Below are 20,354 nucleotides of genomic sequence, written 5' to 3' on the forward strand. Positions count from 1 at the left end.
TTTTAGTCCCATGTTTCAAACCAGGGACTTTTCTTCTTTACTAGTGAACTTAAAGATCACACTGGACTGAGCTGTTTTGTTTGATGTAATTTTGGGGCAACTCATACACACCACTGTACTTCATCTCCCCCACAAGCCGCTTTAATTAAAGCTGCGGCTTGTGAGTTGAAAGGCTATCACTCCCCTTTTGGTTAAATGGTGGGAGTGTAGGACTCTGATAAGAAGCTTTTAAACAGGTCCTGAGGTGACTCGGCCCCCCTCCCCTCCATCAGGATTATTTCTCCAATATGAAAATCCAGGTAGCATGAGCCAGATTAGGCTATGCTTAACATACTGGAGTTGTATTGGTGAGACATGGATCAATGGGTTTATGTAGGTTAAGCTGTGAAGGTATACGCTGGAACATAGCAGAACTATATAACAAAGAAATCTTGCATACAAACTATGTTATGGGCTGGAACACACACACACACACACACACACACACACACACACACACACACACACACACACACACACACACACACACACACACACACACACACACACACACACACACACACACACACACACACACACACACAATCTCCATTTCAGGGATTAGAGGGATTTTAAGAGTTGTTTGATGAAGGATTCAAGCAGGTATTGTTGTCCAGACAGGTGCTTGGGCCTGAGAGGGGGGAGAGGAAGAGTTGCTCCAGATGTCAGAGGAATGGATTAAACAGCAGCCAGCACATCTGCTTCACCGGTATTAAAGATCCAACCACAAAGTGTCTCATATAGTACATACATCGTTACAGCCTGTAAGAGGAAGTGAGAGAGAAACAAATGTGGACTTCACAACTCTGCAGCTTCATGACACTTTGGTTTACGTGCCACTGTGTTGATGATGTTTCCATCCTGAAACCCCTCTCAAAGCCATTCAGAGTTCACCTCACCTCAACTCAATATTCATCACTTAGAAGTCCTGACAACGACTTTATCAAATGAAACCATTAGTCGGTTGACAGAAAGTAAATCACACACTTTAAAAAAGAAAAAAGAGAAAATAGAAAAGGAAATTAATTGATTGCTTTAAGTCATTTCTCGAGCAAGCATGTCAAACATCTGGATTCAGCTTCTCAAATGTAACAGATTTCCACTTTTACTTCTACCAATCTGAAGATCTGGCACTGGGGATATGTGATAGGCCTTTTTTCCACAAGTTTCTGATGTTCTATGGACCAAAATAATCCATTGTTTTATTGAGAAAGTTGTCAAATAACCACTAGTTGCAATCATTATATTACTACCTTTTCAAATAAGCGGACTGCTTAAAAACCTGCAGAAGCCTTTACTTGCTTTATATTCCAATACATGAAAAGAAAAAAAGAACCATCTAATGTGAACAAATCAAACCACAACATCAAAACCAAGGACCTGTTGCTGTTCATGTTTCTTTTAGGATTTTAATATTTCTAAACAGAATGTTTCATATTTCTTTTCTGAGAATGTGTGTGGGCCTTATTCACTTACTAAAAGTAAAAAAAAACCTCCTCACTTTCTTGTAGGAGACTACAGTGAAGGTCAGTAGGATGGTAGATGTTACAAGCATCCAATTAAGCTTCCTTAATAGAGCAATTTACCAGCTCAAACTCTGAATCACCGAGCTTAAGTCATCATTTCTTCCCTTACACGGTATGCCAACAAGCTGATCGGGTACATAAAAGCAAGATGCTGCAATACGCAACACACAGGGATCAGTCAGTGTAATAATCTGCATCATATTTATGCCTGTAAAGAAAACCAGCTCCTGCAAACTTTACGGGCAAATCCATCCATCATACTTCCACACAAGTTTTGAAAAGAATATAAAAGTGCTTTCGGATAATCATCTTACAACATTTGACACGCGTAATACCGCGTAATACTTTTTAAATGCACGCATCTCAGGAGAAGGATTGATGGGGTCTGCGTCCTGGAGACGGAGGCAGCTCATTTTTACGCACGGTGGTGCCAGTCTGTTACACTTACACACCAGCGACCAGATGAGGGAGACATACGGCTTCGGGACATGTCGAAGTATCCCGAGTAATTTTGTTTTATAAGATTTCATTACCTCTTTCTTCAACTGGAAACACTACAAGGCAACGCGCGCTGCTGTCTTGTGAGAGCGTCTAAGCGTTTGTTTTCTTTTAAGAGAGGAGAAGCTGCGGTTCAGGCCGGTGGAGGGGGGAATCTGGGTCCGACTATAAGCTGGGCGTTTATGATAAAGCGTGTGAAGCGTACAGTCCGTCAGGCAGCAGTCAGTCATCCAGTTCAACATCACTCTCCTCCGCCTGAACTCCAGCTGTCACCTCGCGTCCTCCCGCGCCTGCCCCGCTCGAGCTGGTCCAGGTAAGAGAGATCACCGATTCAGATTCGAGTCTTTTTTTTTTTTTTTGGAGGAAAGTGAGTTAGTTTTAAGTTTCTGGCGTGTCGGATTGTCGGAGACACGCGTTTCCCGGAGCTGCCACTGTTGCCTTTTTTTGGGGGGGTGTGGGGGAGAAAAAAGTAAGTAATGGCGAGGGCTAACATTCAATTTCGATGCGTTATCGGGGGAAATTAGAAGCAAATGTGGTGTTTCCTCCGTGTTCATTTGAACAGGTGTCGTGTGTACAGTAGACCGCGAACATTTTACATATTGTTTTTTTTTTTAATACGACCTTCTGTCATATTATATCATATTATATTACGCAATGACGTTTGTTTTTAATTTCATATAGTGTCCCAGTGCAATTTAGAACCATAAATCCCAGACTTATGGGAAATGTTAAGTACCAAATACAGCAGACCTCATACAAAATATGGGCTAGTGAAGTTGTGTGTGACTGAGAATAGCGATGCAAGGTGTCTGCACATTGCAATGCACAGTTTGCCTACATTTAATTTCATTATTCACAGGTTTTAAAGTTGAACCTCTCTTTTATTTTATTTTTTTTTACAGCTGTAACAATTTGTTTGAGTGGACATGCTTTTAGATAATGTACCCTTTTTCTTCTTAGTGTCACCTGTACAGAGTGGCACAGCTACTTTCAAAGCCACCCCCCCCCCCCCCCCCCCCCCTCTGCCCCCTGCCCCCTCCTTCCTCCTGTTTCCAAATGCTCTCCTTTGAAGCGATGATGCCCCATCTGTCATATGTGAGCAAAGAGAGACCATGCTCTGCTCTTCTCAATTACTGAATTCTCCTCATGCCAGCTCCGGTGGGACAGGAGGAGGAGCAGGTGGGTGGCAGTCAGTTCGATCAATCAACATGAAATATTCAGCTTTGAATATACACATCATTTACTGCTGCTGCTGCTGCCGCTGCTGCCGCTGTCCTTGTTAGAAACACCCAAAAAAGAGTTGGGGCGTTTGTCTGAAGCGTTTTGTAACTGGGACCGTGTGTGCACCACCATGACACAGTTCCAGATGAAAAATGGGGACCTGTGTATGCTCAGGTGAAAGCATCTTCATTTATTTTTTTAAAAACTAGCATGTATGGAGACTGGAGGGGGTATCTGAAATTGTTCTCATCGTAAGTGAGAGGACATTAGAGAGAGACTAAGACACGTGTTTTATACAGTATGTTGCACAGGTGATTATGTTGATGAGATTCATGTGGTTTGCTTTCTGAGGCGTGGGTGGTGGAAGAGGGGTGTGGTCCTGTTCCTGAACCTCAGTTATAAAAACGACATAAAAACTAGCCTGTATGGAGACTAGAGGGGGTATCTGAAATTGTTCTCATCATAAGTGAGAGAAAATTAGAGAGAGGGCGGGGGAGTGGATGAAACTGTATTAAATGTAGCGTCACAGCCATTTTATCATTATGCTGCAGTAAATTCATACAGCTTACATGACAAAGCTCTGCTTGGCAACTTTCTCCCCCGATAGAGGCACTTGTTTGAACATGGGGATCATGATTTGAGTATCTGTAATCCATGCTGAAGTCAACAGGCCAGATGAACTTTTCGGCACCCTCTTACCACCACATTGGGTTAGATTTTCTCCCCCCTCCTCAAAAATACCGAAGCTTACCTAGATTTAGGCTTAAAATCCCTTGAAAGGAAAAGTAAAAAAAGACAAAAGTTATTTGATTTGTCTTTCCCATGCGGGCCGCAGAAATCCTCAACTTTGAAATCTTATCAGAGAAAAATCGGAACCTTTCCAATCGCTGAAAACTCTTCAGGAAACTTTTAATCTCCTAAGTGTCTGCCTTGTGATAATAAGATCTCTGTGATGTTGCCTCATGAAATTTGCCCGAGTACCATGGCCTTAAGTATTTGAGCTATGAGGCAATGCAGTGAAAAGCATAGCCCCCTCATATGAGAACACAACAGTGAATAATTAATAACCTTGCTCCCAATTCCAGGAAAACAATAGCATATTGTAGGAACACTGAACTAATTTAACTAGAGGAGAAAAAAAAAAAGCAGTCGACAACTTCGACAAAATGTGGAATGCGTTGCCATTGTTATAAAGAATGTCTGCACGAGTTTTCGGTCTAGTAGTAGTAGTTACTTTTTACTCTGCCTTGTTGCATGTGTATATACTGTAGTGTTGCATCCTGTATGATATTGTAGTGTAATGTTGTTTGCCTTTGAGATTAAGCAGAACCCATTAAATACCCCTCTCTCACCTGCTGGCAGTATGTGAGGTGGGAGAGCACATGCAGGAAGCTATTTTCCACAGGCCTCCTCTCTTGGCTGTCAGCTCCCATTAAGGGGGAAGGTGTCATATCTGTAACACAGCTGAGTGCAGATGGCAGAGTGGAGGGGATGGCTCACCGATTTAAACAATGATTAATGAACAGAGATGGAAAACAAATTACATTGGACTATTGGAGGCAGGGAATTGTTTTTATGAAAATGTTAATTGTGTCTGCCAGGCTGATACCAGGAGTGGGGGAAGGGTGGAGTGAGGGCAAGGCGGGGAGGCAACCAAGGGGCCAGTGATAGGACGTCTACTACTCCCCTGGCTCAGGTTATCGGCATGTCTCAGCATGCAATGTTTATTACCATACCTTGGCTTTAAGACCTCTAATGTGCCATAACTTTCAAGGTTTGGCTTTTTATGATGAACCCCATGAAGAATTGTCGCCCACCACCACACCAATTAGCGTTATCTTTAATAATAAGTGGTTGTAAGTGACGAGAGAAGGCGCCCTGTTCTAGTTGTAATTATTGCAGGCGGGTGCAGCTGCACTACTTAGGGAGATGATGATAATTATTTTTCTTTTTTTCATTTTTTTTTTCATTGCGGGTTGATTATTTAAGAGCATCATACACTCATCAGAGTAATCAGGAGAGAGTGATTAGTGAAAATCCACGAGGCTAACAGCTGCCACATTAAACACTTGCCTCTGTTGCCAACACAGAGCCCTTTCCACAGGACAGAGACGAAACGAAAGCACTTCACCTTCAACTCCACGACCACATGTGTTTGTTAGAAAGTCAAGGCTCAGGGCACAACGAGAATTAGGGTAAACAGAGCGCCCCGTGAAAAGGCATGTTGTTGTGCGCCAAGGTCAATCTTCAATGCTTCAAATCACGAGTACAGGAGTGCGTTGAGGGGGAGTAAAAGTTTGATATGGCATTTTTGGAAGTGTGGGAAAATAGAGATAGTTGCTGCGCAGTGACCTTGCCCTCCTCCTACTGAAATGTGTCCTGTTGTATTAAAGTGAGTAAACGCTGAATGCTCCAGTGAATGATTCCTGTGATAAGGCCTGTGGTCTAACACCCAAACTAGCACACAATCAAAGAAAAAACCCAGGCTCAATTAGAGACGCGTGCCACGGCCATGTCCGGCGTTCATGCTGCGTTGCTTGCCACTGTGTAAGGCCTGCTAAACTAAGGGCTAATTCTCTTAGCCCAGATGTTGCCTGAGCACAGTCCTGGGATCCCACTGGGTTGATGAGCTCAATCAGTGAAATGATGAAAAGATGATTTTGTCCCTGTAATTACAGTGTGTAAACTACTTAGCTAGGATTGCAAAGGAAGTCATTTTCTAATTACGCTGGTACCCCGTTGTCTAATGGTGGATGTTTTGTTGTTTTAGAGAGCGCAGGAGAGAGAGAGAGAGAGACATAGAGCCACAGAGAGACACAGAGACACAGAGAGAGATCGAGAGGACGAGTATATATGTGTGTGTGTATGTGTGAGAGAGAGAGGAGTGAGAGAGAGAGGAACTTCACGAGGGGTCTGTGCTCTGCTGCTGAAAAAAAAGACCATCATAAGGGCAAGATGGCTGCCAAATGAGAGTTCATTGAATTATCAGCTCAGTTAATGTGCCTTGGATTATGCTCTTTGTTTGTCAGTTTTTTTCCTGTAGATGCCATAGCTTAATGAGATACTGTAAGTGGCATTACCAGACTCCTGCTGTGATTTTGTGATGACTCGTTTAATGACTTTTGTTTTAGTGCCTCCAAGTGCTCTAGCAATCGAAAGTAGACACATCTTGTTTTTCCTCCATTTTTGCCCTCGGCTTGCGGTTTCTGCCAATATTGAGCGAAATACGATGTACAAACAAAAGGATCCTGTCTCTTTAAATGATATAGTGACAAGAGTTTGCATTGGCAGGCCTGCTTTCCTTGCACCGGGGGGAGGAGGAAGTTGTACTTTTTTTTTAAAAGAAAGCAAAGCATGTCAGTATGTTGCAGACTGAAGAAGCTCCATTCTTTTGAGATCTGTGTGAGTTCTGTTGGAGCTGGCTGCCGTCCTGCAGGGCCCAACCATCTGATGCAGCCTACACCATGTGGATAGACTTCTCTTGTACAAGGCATCCCCTACGCACCCCACACTGTTAACACACCCCATCGTACGCCAAAGCTTTGTTTGTGTCCAGAAAGAACAGGTGGTCTGTGCAAACAAGAGCAACTGTTTACACATTAGTGATTTAAAATACATTCTATATGCTCGTGCCTATGTGTGTGTGTGTGTGTGTGTGTGTGTGTGTGTGTGTGTGTATGTGTATGAGAGAGAGAGAGACAGCATGTGAGAGTGGGTGTCTCTGCATGTGCATGAGGGGGGATGAGTTTAGGAGACTGTTTATATTTGCCTGCGATGCTCTGTGTGTGAGCGCCATTGAAAGCATCAGGGGAAGCTCATGAATGCAAAGTTTACATGACACACATGCTGTCACAAGGTTATGCTAAAGAACACTCACACTTTTCACATCTTTGCCTGCTGCCTAAATGTGTTGCATGTTACAGTTACATGAAACACCTATGGTAAATAAGAGGCAAGGTTTTCCACCACCTCGTCCAGGTACAAACAGCTGGTGGCCCGCTGTTGTCAGCCTGACTTGCAGTTTCTGAACCCTGTAGCTTTAAGTACATTGTCAGAGGAACTCATTCCCCCACTGTTGCATTCAATGCCACTAATTTGCATTAGTGAATGAGACAAACAAAATTAATCGACAGCCTCCTTTCACTAAACATGCGAAATAGCTGACTCCCAAATAACATCACATCACCGCTGCAACACATGCACGCCAGATTTATTTTTTACAGGGCACGAGCCAGATTTTTTGATAGTTGTAAAAGGAGTGGCATAGATTTACTGCATCCACAACAAATGTGTATGTATTCCTTTATGAGTTCTTTAGCTATTACTCACAAGGAGCTAGTTTGTCAGTGCTGTGTGTGCTCTTTCTGTGCTCTGTACTCCTGCAGTAATGAATGGTGCTGGTTAGACTATTCTGTCTCCGTCAGGCTTTTGGGGGGCCTACAGAGAAGCTCCTATAGGGTTTCATTAATCTGGCTGTCAGAAAGTATATGGGTGCTATCTTTTGTACAGGTCATGGTGGGCAGCTGTGTTACCACTGCCCTTTTTCCGTGTACTGGCTCTTCATCCACTGACAGGGATATCCACAGGACGGTCGGTTGGCTGATTTGGTGGGTGGGCGCGTGGGTGAAGTGAGACACACAGGGCATAACGCATGGCATGGGGGCTTTTATTGTCTGCACATAAGCCTGCTCTGTCATAATGAATACAACAGTTGTTATATGCAAACTGGGACAGTCAGGGAATTCCAGGAATTTTTGAAAGTCATGATCTCTTGTTGCATGATTAAGAAGTAGGCAGGAACACAAAGAATCTGGGACATCAACAGATCACACTGCATCATTAGTGTATATGATGTATAAGTCTTTAGATATGTATTTCATGAAAATATATTCACATATCACTTCATCTGTATAGGTTTGGGGGATAGGAGGATGTAATGTATATCATGCAAAACGATATAAAAATGTGTATCGTTTATATTTTTCTGTATAGTTTCTATTGCATCGTCGAAAAACCAGAAAGTGAACTTGAAAACTTTGGATGTAAATATCATGGCATGTTATGCTCCTTTTGCATTTAAGTTGTTAATAAAATGAGAAAATACACAGTACTACACAGAACACACAGCAGTATTAATACCAAAATAGGCTTTACCATTTGGTTATTTTATCTATTTAATGAATTACCATGAAACATGCTTTAACATGGTATACACTTCATAAGGTACACCTGTGCAATGTAATGTATTTCAAGACAACAGCTCTGCCAGGAATTCTACAATTACAAAGCTTATATTTTTTTAGTTTCTGTTGATACTGTCGCATAGTTAATAGTTCTGCCTTATATTTATTATTGAGGTCATAGTGGATGGTGATATTGTACTGGAGTGCATTATGTTAACAGACGTTTCTAATACTCCTATGTACATGGGGTGGCCAAAATATTAGAAACGCCTCTTAATATAATGCAGTGCAGTTCAACACCACTGTAACCTCAACAATAAACATGCAGTTAAGTGAATACCAATCCGATAGGGTCAGACTGAACTTTTATCATCTTTGTTGAAGCAGAATGCATTGCAGAGCTATTGTATTGGATCACAATGATTGTACAAGTGTACCAAATGAAGTGGCCAGTGAGTGTGCATCATTATTGAAATATGAAATGGCTATGGATAAAAGATTTGGCCCATATCGCCCATCCTAATCTGTAACTGTGTGAATGAATGAACATTTTTTATGAGTGTGTCATGCGTGCAACGATGCATGAAGAGAAAAATCTGATCGTCAAATAACCCATCATTCCTCCTTAGCTAGCAAACTAGCCATTCAGACATTTCCTCATCATCTGTAAACCAGAATATTTCAGACCTTTGTTGACACATTTCATGGAAAATTTGTACTCTTAATTCATCATAGCATATACAACACGAAGGATACAAATATATCTGTTCATAACTGTGTTATAAACCATGTTAACCGTCTGACTATCATCAGATACGTAGTTCATATTATCATCCATACTGCCTACTAGTTTTCCGACACTACTCCCCTATAGATAATCTTTATTTTAGGTAACATTAGATAGGTTACTGTAACTGTTGGTTGCAGTCTGTGGTGCATTCATTGCAGCTTTCCGCTCAGCCATCCACATAAATAATTAATGCTGTTTAACTGCTGTTAAGAAAGATGAAATATGCACTTCTGATCCATAAATTTCCTTCCAGTGTGTCACCTCTCCATGGATTTACAATATTGTCCATCAATCCTAGCTGACAATATGCTGCAACTACAAAGTAAAACGATCACACTTCCATCCTTCTGTAGATTAAATACTGAGGTAAAGAATCCTTAGCCTGACTGCAGTAAAAATAACTGTAACGATGTTTGATATTGTCAGATCCAAAATCATCAGGCTCCCATGGCTGGTTTAATTGCATATGTGCCACATTTTTTTTTCTTTTTATTGGCTGTGCTAAATCGCACCTGCTCCTTGTTCGTCTACGTGCAGCCACACCTAAGAGGCACTACTGTGACACCATGCTTAATAACAATCAAGCACTCTTTCAATCTGTACCAAAGAGAGCCTAATCCACTCTGACAGAGAAACACCTGATGGCCCTGCATACAGTTCCCATCTCCAACAATTCCTAAAAAACCTAGTGCGCGCACACACACACACACACACACACACACACACACACACACACACACACACACACACACACACACACACACACACACACACACACACACACACACACAGTGATGAAGGTTTTATGCCTCGTTCTTATGCTTAGTTAATCAGAGGAATACCACTCTAACAAATATGAAGTGGATCTAGTGTATGCTAATATCATTGGCTCACTTTCTTCCTGTCAGATATGATTAGGTCAGGTCCGTATCCTTACATTGATCTCAGTGCAGAGCAGACAGGCTTGCTCGCATCAGCCATGGCTTCAAGCACGCCAGCTCTTTATCTGTGTGCTTTTGTGCACAATATTTTTTAGCAGCCACAGGTGGTTCAGACTAGTCAGACATTTAATTTGGAAGACCTTTAATTACATTCAGTCCATTGTCTTAATAAAATAATAAAGGTGTGTTTAGCTCTCTTATTACTTACCTCACTCATGCTTTCAGCTAGCTGGTTGTGACAGACAGGTCAGAAAGAGCACATGTGCCTTGCTTAATAAAAGAAATGCACACACAGTTATACAGTAGTCATTACAGGGTTTCTTTTCAATTGCTAACAAGCATAGTCAGCACAGAAGCCACTTTTTCTGCATTTTTAGTATGCATCTTGGGCAATCCGTTAATCCTCACTCAAACTAACAAAAAATATTCATAAATGCCTCTAAAAACACTAACTACAGGGATAATTACATAAATGACATTATAGACTAAGAATAACACTTTTTTGTTGTATCAATGTATATGTAAAAATCATCAAAGCAGCAATTTACTACAGTATCCTTTATGTTTTCTGTCTTTGCATACAGTAATGAACTTTATAAAAACATTTAACAAAAAACAAGCAATAATAATTTCAAAACACTGATAGTATAATCACTCACAGTTCTCATCAACATCACATCTTATATCTATATATTTTTCTGCTTTATATTATCGCAATCCACTGTGTTTTGAAGGATTATTATTTCATCTAAAAATGCATGACATGTGCTGTGTTGAATGTATTTTACAGTTTTGAAAAAAGTTAGCATTTGAAAAAATTTGCATAAATGCACATATGTAGTGTTTTTTGGGTGGAGGAGTTCATGGATTTTGGGAAAATTGGTCATTGAATGCATTTTGAGTGAAAGCAATGGAAAATGATTCCACTAGCCTGAGGAATACCAGGTTAAGAAACAAGAAGTGGATCTACTATATTATAATAGAATTTACTCACTTTTATTCCCTGTCAGATATGATTAGGTCAGTGCCATATGGTAACATTGATTTCTGATCTGCACGCTGCTCACACCAACTACTGCTGCCAGCCTGCCAGCTTTTTATCTGTGTGGTTTTGTGTACATCATTTTCATGACTGACTGAGGTTGCAGTCCAGGATGATGTAAGCCTGTGTTAATTCAGTGTGGACAGTGCAGGCTTTGTTCTGTGCCCTTTGGTGCTGCACTAGAGCTGCGCAGGGCTCGCTTATGTGACCTCTACTATTGTAGCACAATGTGAATTTGAAGCTTTGTTTTGCTGCTGCAGTTGAATCAAAAAAGGGGAAGCTGGTAAAGGGAGAAGTGAAGCATACTGTAGCTTTCCATTTGGATATTCTTCCTTTAACTTTAGTTTGCGTTTTTTCATCATGAAGTTATTTATTTCCCTTAGTACTCCTGTGACATAATTATCCTGGTCAAGGTTTTATTTAAATATGCGATAGACCTGCTGAAAAAGCTTAACTTTAATCTTTCCTTTCTTTTTCAACGCAGATTTGTGAAATGCAAAGAAAGGGCAAGTAGATACAGACAGTCTTTGATGTTTGTACTGCTTTAGACTTGTGTGTCATAACAAAATGAGATCAAGACAGAGATTTTCACCTTACCCTTTAGTAAAGATGAGATATTTGTTGAGGAAGCCTTTGTGGTTAGACTTAATCAGCGTTTTCACGGCCTCCAACAATAATCTAAAACCACAGGTATACATTAACACAGGATGACGAGAGTCAGAACCTACTTTGCTCTATTTCCTGACCTATTTGTGGTGCATCACTGGCATTATACAGCAGCTGCAAAAGCACAGATTTAAACCCTTAATTGACAACTCAGAGCCCCACTGACATTATACTCACCTATTCTTGGGCTTTCCAAGCTGGAAAATGAATGCACATGAATAATTTATATGTTTTGGCAGAATTAGAATGCACTTAATGTTCCTTTTGTTTTCTCTTTAGGTCTGAGCTACAACAAACAGACATTTCATCTGAACAGCATGAATCCACATCCTGTTTCAACTGAATGAGTGCAAACAGTCAACATATAGTTCACTGCTAACCTTCAGACCGTCCAACACAGACGCCCCTGACCACCATACTGTAACATCAGCCAGTCCCTGAAAGGACAGCTTCATTACCCTGTCCACCCACCCAATTAGGAGCCAGATGGCACTTCTGGCCAATCAAATCATGGATGCAAGGATTCTCAGCAGTATGAACGGCAGAGCAGAGCTTTCCCAGTTCTTGAGAGTCAACAATCAAAGCATCGCCTCCCAGGTAAATTCCGCCCAGGAACAGGACAGCCGCAAGAACAGGAAGTATCCCTGCCCGTTGTGTGGAAAGCGATTCCGCTTCAACAGCATCCTTTCCCTTCACATGCGCACACACACTGGGGAGAAGCCCTTTAAGTGCCCGTACTGTGACCACAGGGCTGCACAGAAGGGGAACCTGAAGATACACCTCCGTACTCACAAGCAAGGCATTCTGGGTAAAGGCCGTGGGCGAATTAGGGAGGAGAATAGATTGCTTCATGAGCTTGAGGAAAGAGCAATACTAAGGGACAGGCAGACGCGAGCGGGTCATGTTAGCCAACAGCAAACATCTAACATAAACCAACTTCAAAAGCCCCAATTATTACAGATTGTCCCAACACAACCTCTATTCTTCACCAACTCTGGTGCTGCAGAGAGCCAGTCACACACATCCACATCCCCTAAGATGACTACCATCCCCGATGATCCCATCCAGCCCCAACCCACCGGCTTCCGATGCTCATTCTGTAAGGGAAAGTTCAGGAAGCAGCAGGAGCTTGAGCGCCACATTAGGATCCTACATAAACCCTATAAATGCACATTGTGTGAGTTTGCTGCCTCACAGGAGGAGGAGCTCATCAGCCATGTTGAGACGACGCATATAACTGCTGATTCGGGTTCAGGTCAGAGGCCCACCACGGGTGCCGGTGACAAGAAGAAGCCCGCCGGCGAATTCCCCTGTGAGGTGTGCGGCCAGACCTTTAGCCAGGCCTGGTTCCTGAAGGGTCACATGAGGAAACATAAGGACTCTTTTGAGCACTGCTGTCAAATCTGTGGCCGTCGTTTCAAAGAGCCCTGGTTTCTCAAGAACCACATGAAGGTCCACCTCAATAAGCTGGCTGCTAAGCGTAATCTCCCTGCTGACCATGACACCTCTGTTAACATGAACAACCTGACGCAAGACCACCAGAGCAACCTCTACTCGCAGTACATTACCGGCATTCACAACAGGTTCCTCACGGCTGAGAGAGCCGACCATCACGATTACAACCAGATACTTGCCTCAGCAGGCATTGATATGAAGGTTAGGGAGATGTTAGGAAGGATGATTTCTTCAGGTCCAGGACCTTTGACTGATGCAGAGAGCTCCCCTTTACTTGGTTCAAACCATCTCCATCCTCCACTGAGCTCGGCTAGCATGGAATATCTGCAGAAGCTCATGTCTAACAGAGATGCACTCAACAGCAGCAGCAGCAGCAGCAGCTACCCAGGCTGGCAGATCATGACACCAGGGCTGCCTGCTGAACAGCAAATGTTCGGTCCTCAAGACCAGCAGCAATGCTCCTCTTACCTGGCTGAGAGATGTCTCCCTGTAGATGATGGGAAAGTGCCTTTCAATGACCCAGATACCAAGGCCATCAGCAGACCTGGAAGCCCAGGCAGCGTGAGTCGTCATGGGCCGACAGAGATCATCACAGAGAAGGGGAGCTCCCACTCTGGCAGTGGCCTCGACCATCAACCTTCTTCTCCAGCTTCAGGTAATTCAGACAGTCAAGGAGAGCTCATTTTTTTCTGAAGGCTATTTCAAAGTCGTGTTAAAGAGGTGGTTGAATTGTATTACACATTTTATCATATTTCAGTTCAGTTTACTTGGCTTGAGGAGTACTAGTACGCAGGAAAGCATATGGATAGATAATGTCTTTTGATGCTCAAGAGGGAGCATTCCAAGGTTTTACAGAAATAACCCTGGTGATGTCATCAGGGGCTAATGAATCACATTATCCAATTGAATTATGGGGGAAAAAAAGGATCTAGTGTTTATGGAGCTTGACGCATATTAGGAATTGAAAGTCATAATATAATATATCGATAGAGTGGCATCCTATCCAGGGTATACACAGCCTCACGCTCAATGTCAGCTGGGATCGGCCCCCCGCGACCCGATAGGGACAAGCGGTTGAAGATGAATGAATGAATGAATATATCGGCCTCTGCTGCTTTGATTTAGACTCCTCTTAAAAAAACCTTACTTTAAACATTTAACCTTTTTTTTGGGGGGGGGGGGGGCATTTTTGCCTTTAACAATGTAGAGAGGCAGACAGGAAATGCAGGGAGAGAGAGGCCCTCACCTGGATCAGAACCAGAAGCGGTTTAAAATGGTTTGATCTATCTCTTGTAAATCCCCCAACTTTATGTAAGTAAACATACTGAATCACTTGAGTGCCCCTTTAATATTTTGACAGGATTTTTGCAGGATTACATGTTTTTATTCTGAGAATTGATAGGAGCTAAGATAACAGACTGACCTTATTTCAGTGCACTTATCAATCCAACATAGAATATCACAGCAAAGAATCTAATTTCTGCAACTCATAATCTTTTCTATATGTTTTTTTTTTTTTAAATATAGTGGCTAAGTGACAGCTGTGTCCTCTTCTTTCTTCCCACTTAGTGTAGGTGGACATGAAGCGCAGGGTCAGCCACACCAACACAGATATTACTGTCATCCACAAGGACTTTGTCTTCCTTTAAAAGATAATGGCATCATGTTGAATTGTAGGGATAATTAGTACCCTCTATTTTATATCCGTCACATCCCCACCCCTTGCCTACGGGGGCACAAGATGTTAATGCATGCCATCTGGTGTTTTTAATGATTTGATATATACCACCCAGTGATTTTTATGATTTGATCTACCACCTGGTATTTTTATTGATAGTCTTCTGTTCCACCTGGTGATTTGGATGATTCGGCTCTCTGGGTAAATGCCTTTCTTGTCATGGCATCCTGCGAACATGTTATCATGAGTCTAAATTACTGCTATAACAGTGTTGTTAAGAGAAGAAGAATTAATCCAAACTTTATTATATTTCTTCATAGCTTATGGCTGTTTTCCACTGGATTACTGCTGTTATGTAGGTCCAAGTCTGATGCGTTCTTGTGGGATTTGATCCAGCATCCTCTTAAATGATGGCCGTATAGCAGAGATAAATGGATCAGGTCTAATCTCATTAGATGTTTTGTTTCCATATTGTACACACATACTGGTATCTGCATATTTACATGTAAAATGCTCGCTGTTTATGGCCAAATCCCTCTCTGGTTGCTCTTTAAGAAACATATTCAAGCTCTGTTGTTTTTACTTTCCCTCTTCTCCCCTATCTCCGAGACCATACGGTGTCACTTCCAGAAACATTTATGATAGCTGGCTAGCTGAGGATTTGAGTGCACACAGTTCTGGGATGGCACATTCAGTATCAGACTCTAATTTCAGTCAATATTAAGCATGGAAACTAATTCATTGTAAAGGTCAGGCGTCATTGCTTTAGTCAATGATGGATCCGGCAGGCTCTCTCTCCCCCTTCTCCTCCTCTTCTCTCTGTTCTTAGTCTTGTGTAATGGTAGACTCACTCTGGGGGCTTAGCACCGCATTGTTTAGCTCTGACAATATATCCCAGAGACCTCTGCAGCTGCTCCCTGCGCTCACAATGACAGATTAATTAACACAATCACACGCTGCTGGCCCTGGCTCAACACACAGGTCTGCTGCGGGACAGATAGGTAAATCCTACACATATGGAGAACACGCACCACTTGATGAGGGTTTAATAACAGGGATAAGTTTTTCGGAGGTGGGGGGTTGTAACTGATCAAGTCTGTCTGTCTCGATGGTTGGACATGGAGGAAGAGAGAGGGAGAGAGCGAGTTTTTTTTTCTAATTCAGGAGAGCGGAGATGCTGAGGAAGAATTACCACTGCCAGATGTTCAGCTTGAGGAACATTGATTAGTCCAGAATTACTGGCTGCATTATTCATAGTCAGCCTATGGTGGTCATGAAGTTATTGATGTTCTCAATATGGATAGCAAATATAGTACAGTCATGGCTGTCAGAGTGAGAGACGGCTCCTTTACTCGATACACTCAGATACTGTGCTGGATTTAGATTTTTAACTACAAATACCCAGCATCTTAAATTAGAAACCTCGCTTTGATTTCAATAGCAGGCGTGTGTTACGAATTACTTCTCTCAATATCTCATCAGGAAAGATTTGGAAATGCACTTTGGCTTTAATTATAATCTGAGATTAAGACTAACGACTCTTTTTAAAATGGTAAACTAATGAAGGGTGCATGCTTCAGGCCTCTGACCTACATTGGGCCAGTTAGATCGCAGCTCAGAATAAAAAACATGCCTAACAAACATAAAATGCTCTGACAGTTATTAATTAGTCCCATTCAATACTCTTAACCTCGAGGTCAGTGAGCAGACACCATGTAATGATGTTGTCCCCACATGTGTTTTGTCCCCTTTTTCCTGCTTTTACACTTCTACTACTGTAAGCATTTAGAGAGCCTGAAATGATAATCGTCAGTGAAACTGTGAATGGTAATATGAGCAGTGGTTTACCCAGAAACACAGAGTATCACTTTTCACTGGCTGTTCCAGTTACATCAGTCTATTCTTTGTGATTACTGACAGTAAAAGCATCTTTTAACCAAACGGCTCCTTATCTAACTTGGTCCTGTGTCTAGCTTAACAAACTCAGCCCTTATGCAGAGATCATAGTCAGTCTGACTGGTTTCTCTAAACTGATTACCTGTTGGCTTTTCTGTCTCTCTCTCACTTCTGTCTTTTAATCCTCTTTTTAATTATTATTGCAGATATGAGGCTCAAATTAAGCTCAAAATGCTTGTTTTCCTAGCATGCAGATAAAAAGATTTACCCAGGGACTTCTGAACACCTGCCTTGAAATATTGTTCCACCGTCTCCTGAATGCCATTTGGCTTAATTGACTTGGAAACGTCCCAAATGCGTCATTGACTATGTGGTCTAATTAATATTAATAATATATGCTATTATAAACATCAAAGAACATCTGGTGCCCCTGTTTTTCTCACCAGTCTTATGTGTGACTCGCTCTCTCTCTCACTCTGTTTCATCTTAAACCAAACCAGCCACCATGTATCTCTGCTTTGCATTTCAGGTGCTTGATTGCATATATAGACAGAGCCAAAACCTCACTGTATATAGAGTTTGATATCTACAATATAACTGCCAAATGTCTATGTAAGCATGTGAGCCTGTGATTGCATTGACGGTGATGTATGGTTCTAAATCTTAAAGCCTATTTCCATATGAAATGAATCACTCGTCCAAGCCCAGCTGCATGCTTTTTCCATAGACACGGCTCACTTGAGGCATTTATTTATTTATTTACCTTTTTCCTCCGCCTTGCACATCCAGCAAGGGCGGATAACTCATATGCATCACTTCATTAGATGCTCTGTGTTAGGTGAGAGAGGCTGGGGTTTGTAATGATGCAGTAATTGGAGTTTTGGTTGATAAATCTAAGCTTTAAAATTACTCCCTTCACATAATGTGAGCCTCGGCACTGTAAGTAAATCTTAAACTGATTAAGTTAGCATGAACCAGGCAATCACAAAGATGGCACCCGTCCAAAGGAATAGAGAAAAAATGGCAGAGTCTTCATTCTTTGTATTTTTTTTTACAGCTCTCATGTAGGCTGGCAAATGGGTTTAGGAAGGTCCACGCTGAAAGATGAGGTCAGATATTTGTGTTTTCTGCATTTGGAGCTGGCCGGTAATGTCATCGTAATTTAAGCCACAGAATAATTGAGATATATGGTGTGTCTGAAAGAGTTCCATTAAGCTGTTTGGGTTTTTTTTTTGTCTCTTACTGGAGACAAGGGTGTGGCACTGTTGAAGTCTCTTTCCCGCTCATGCACACCCACGCACGTCGTCACGCACGTTCAATGTACGCAGACATTATATTAAACATACTGTACACACACACACAAACATGTGTACAGTACAAACAGGGGTGACTACTTTCAGTTCAGGGGCACAGATTTGCCATTTCAGCAGTGATTTTTCAATTTCATTAGGTTCAGCTCTATTTAAGGTAATATATGGGGGTTATTTTATGGCTTGTACATTTTGAAATAGTTATAACAGCCCTCCTTTTATTACCATTCACCTCACAAATGTGGGGTTTCTATTAAAGTTGGAAACAAAGTAAAGTAACAACTACAGATCATTAGATTTAGATTTACCTCAGAGAATTACCTCAGGGTCAAATCTTGAGGTGTATGAAATTGATATTTCTCTGGTGGGTATGAATCACTGTTGTAACTCACATATTAGTCCATTAAAGAAGAACAATAAGGCATCAATATGCATAGAATTAAATTAATGGTGGTGGGTTTATCTCCCTATCCCAGACGCATCCCTAAAAGACACAGTATAATGTATGACCTGACCTTCAAATGCCAGGAGAGTGTTGGGCAATAAACTGCCAATATTTGTGGCTTAATGGCGTCGGATGACTTTTACTGTAATTGGAATGGCAGCGAAACAGCTGGGCTGTTTAAAGACAGTGCAAGGCTGAGGTCTCAGACAATCACTAACTCAAAATGGTCACAGGGAGTGTGTTTAACCCTGGAGGGAGTTTCTGTGATAACTATAATGATTAAACTGTAGGTAAACAGAAGGAAGAAGACATTTAAATTATCTTTAATTAAAAGTTATGGTGAGAAGGATCAAATCTTGTTTCCAGATGGATATTTTTCACTGGCTAAAAGGAGAAAAATTACCCTTTGTCATTCTCCACAATAATACACTTTGTACTTTTTGAATTATGGTGCCAACACACAATTTTTCAAGTATGAAGCAAAAATAAACTCAGCTACAGTACACGGTGCGGTTAATCAGAACTGCTCACATGTTGGACTTTGTTATATATTTGACTGGGAAACCCACTTACTGGTTTTGATGGAATGAGGTTCTTGTCTGCGACATCTGCCTTGTTCTAGTTGCTTTCGAATTTGACTGTTTATTATTTCTGGAAGAATCTTGTTTGGTGTTAACATCTTTGGGTTTATTTATTGCACATGGTGGTGGCGTCCATACTGTAAAATGATGGATCACTGGAGCTGAAAGCTGATTACAAGCTTGATTTACTGCAGGGCAGCGCTTAAATCATTCAACTCAGCCTGGTGTGGGATTGCAACATTTTTCATGTTTAGACATCGGTTGTTGGTACATACTTTTCTCAGAACAGAATGCTCAGTATGCCTCATATACGCAGCTTCCTAATTTGATTCAGATTGTATTATGTCTTTGCTGTTATTGTCTGTGTTAGGTGAGAGGGTCTACAGGTGTCCACTCTCCAGCGACTACACTGCTGCGCAGACAGCCTCCCTAAGCTTTCATCTGGATCGCTACCACTTCCCTCATTGGCAGAACAGCAGGGATCTTTCTTCTCCACTGCAGCCATCCAGCAGCAGCAGCAGCAGCCCCAACCCCAGCTCCAAGCTCAGGCCTCGATCCAGGGATGACTGGAGCCCAGCTCACTACCTTGGTCTGGATAGCCACAGTGAAAACGTCCTGCTGATCAACAAGCAGCCCGACCTCACTGACAAAGATGCAGGTGTAGACTCCTCTTTATCTGCTCAAACAAGGAAGTCCCAGTATGAGCCTCTAGATTTGTCTGTCAAGCCAGAGTCTGTAATACCTCATTCAGGCATGTCTCCGGCAGTACTGGTTCAGATGTCTGGTGTTTTTACCAATGGACTCTCTTCCTCCATTACCCGCCGGCTACAAAGTTACTCTAATGCTGCAGCTGAACTCGGTGTGAAACCTGTGTATCAGTGTGACCTTTTGGCGCAGGGAACAAAAGAAGAGATGAATGCGCAGAATGCCGGCTCCACAGGTCACGACGGTGAAGGTGAATTTGAGAAATCTGAGCAAGAGAGGGAGGACGGAAATGATGATGCTGCCAAGTGGAAGATGCTGAAAAATAATATCCTGGACCCGGAGGAGCTGGGACAGGCTGATTTCCAGAGTCCTGGTGAG

This window comes from Echiichthys vipera (assembly GCF_963691815.1).
Source record: "Echiichthys vipera genome assembly, chromosome: 7".
NCBI classification, from domain to species: domain Eukaryota; kingdom Metazoa; phylum Chordata; class Actinopteri; order Perciformes; family Trachinidae; genus Echiichthys; species Echiichthys vipera.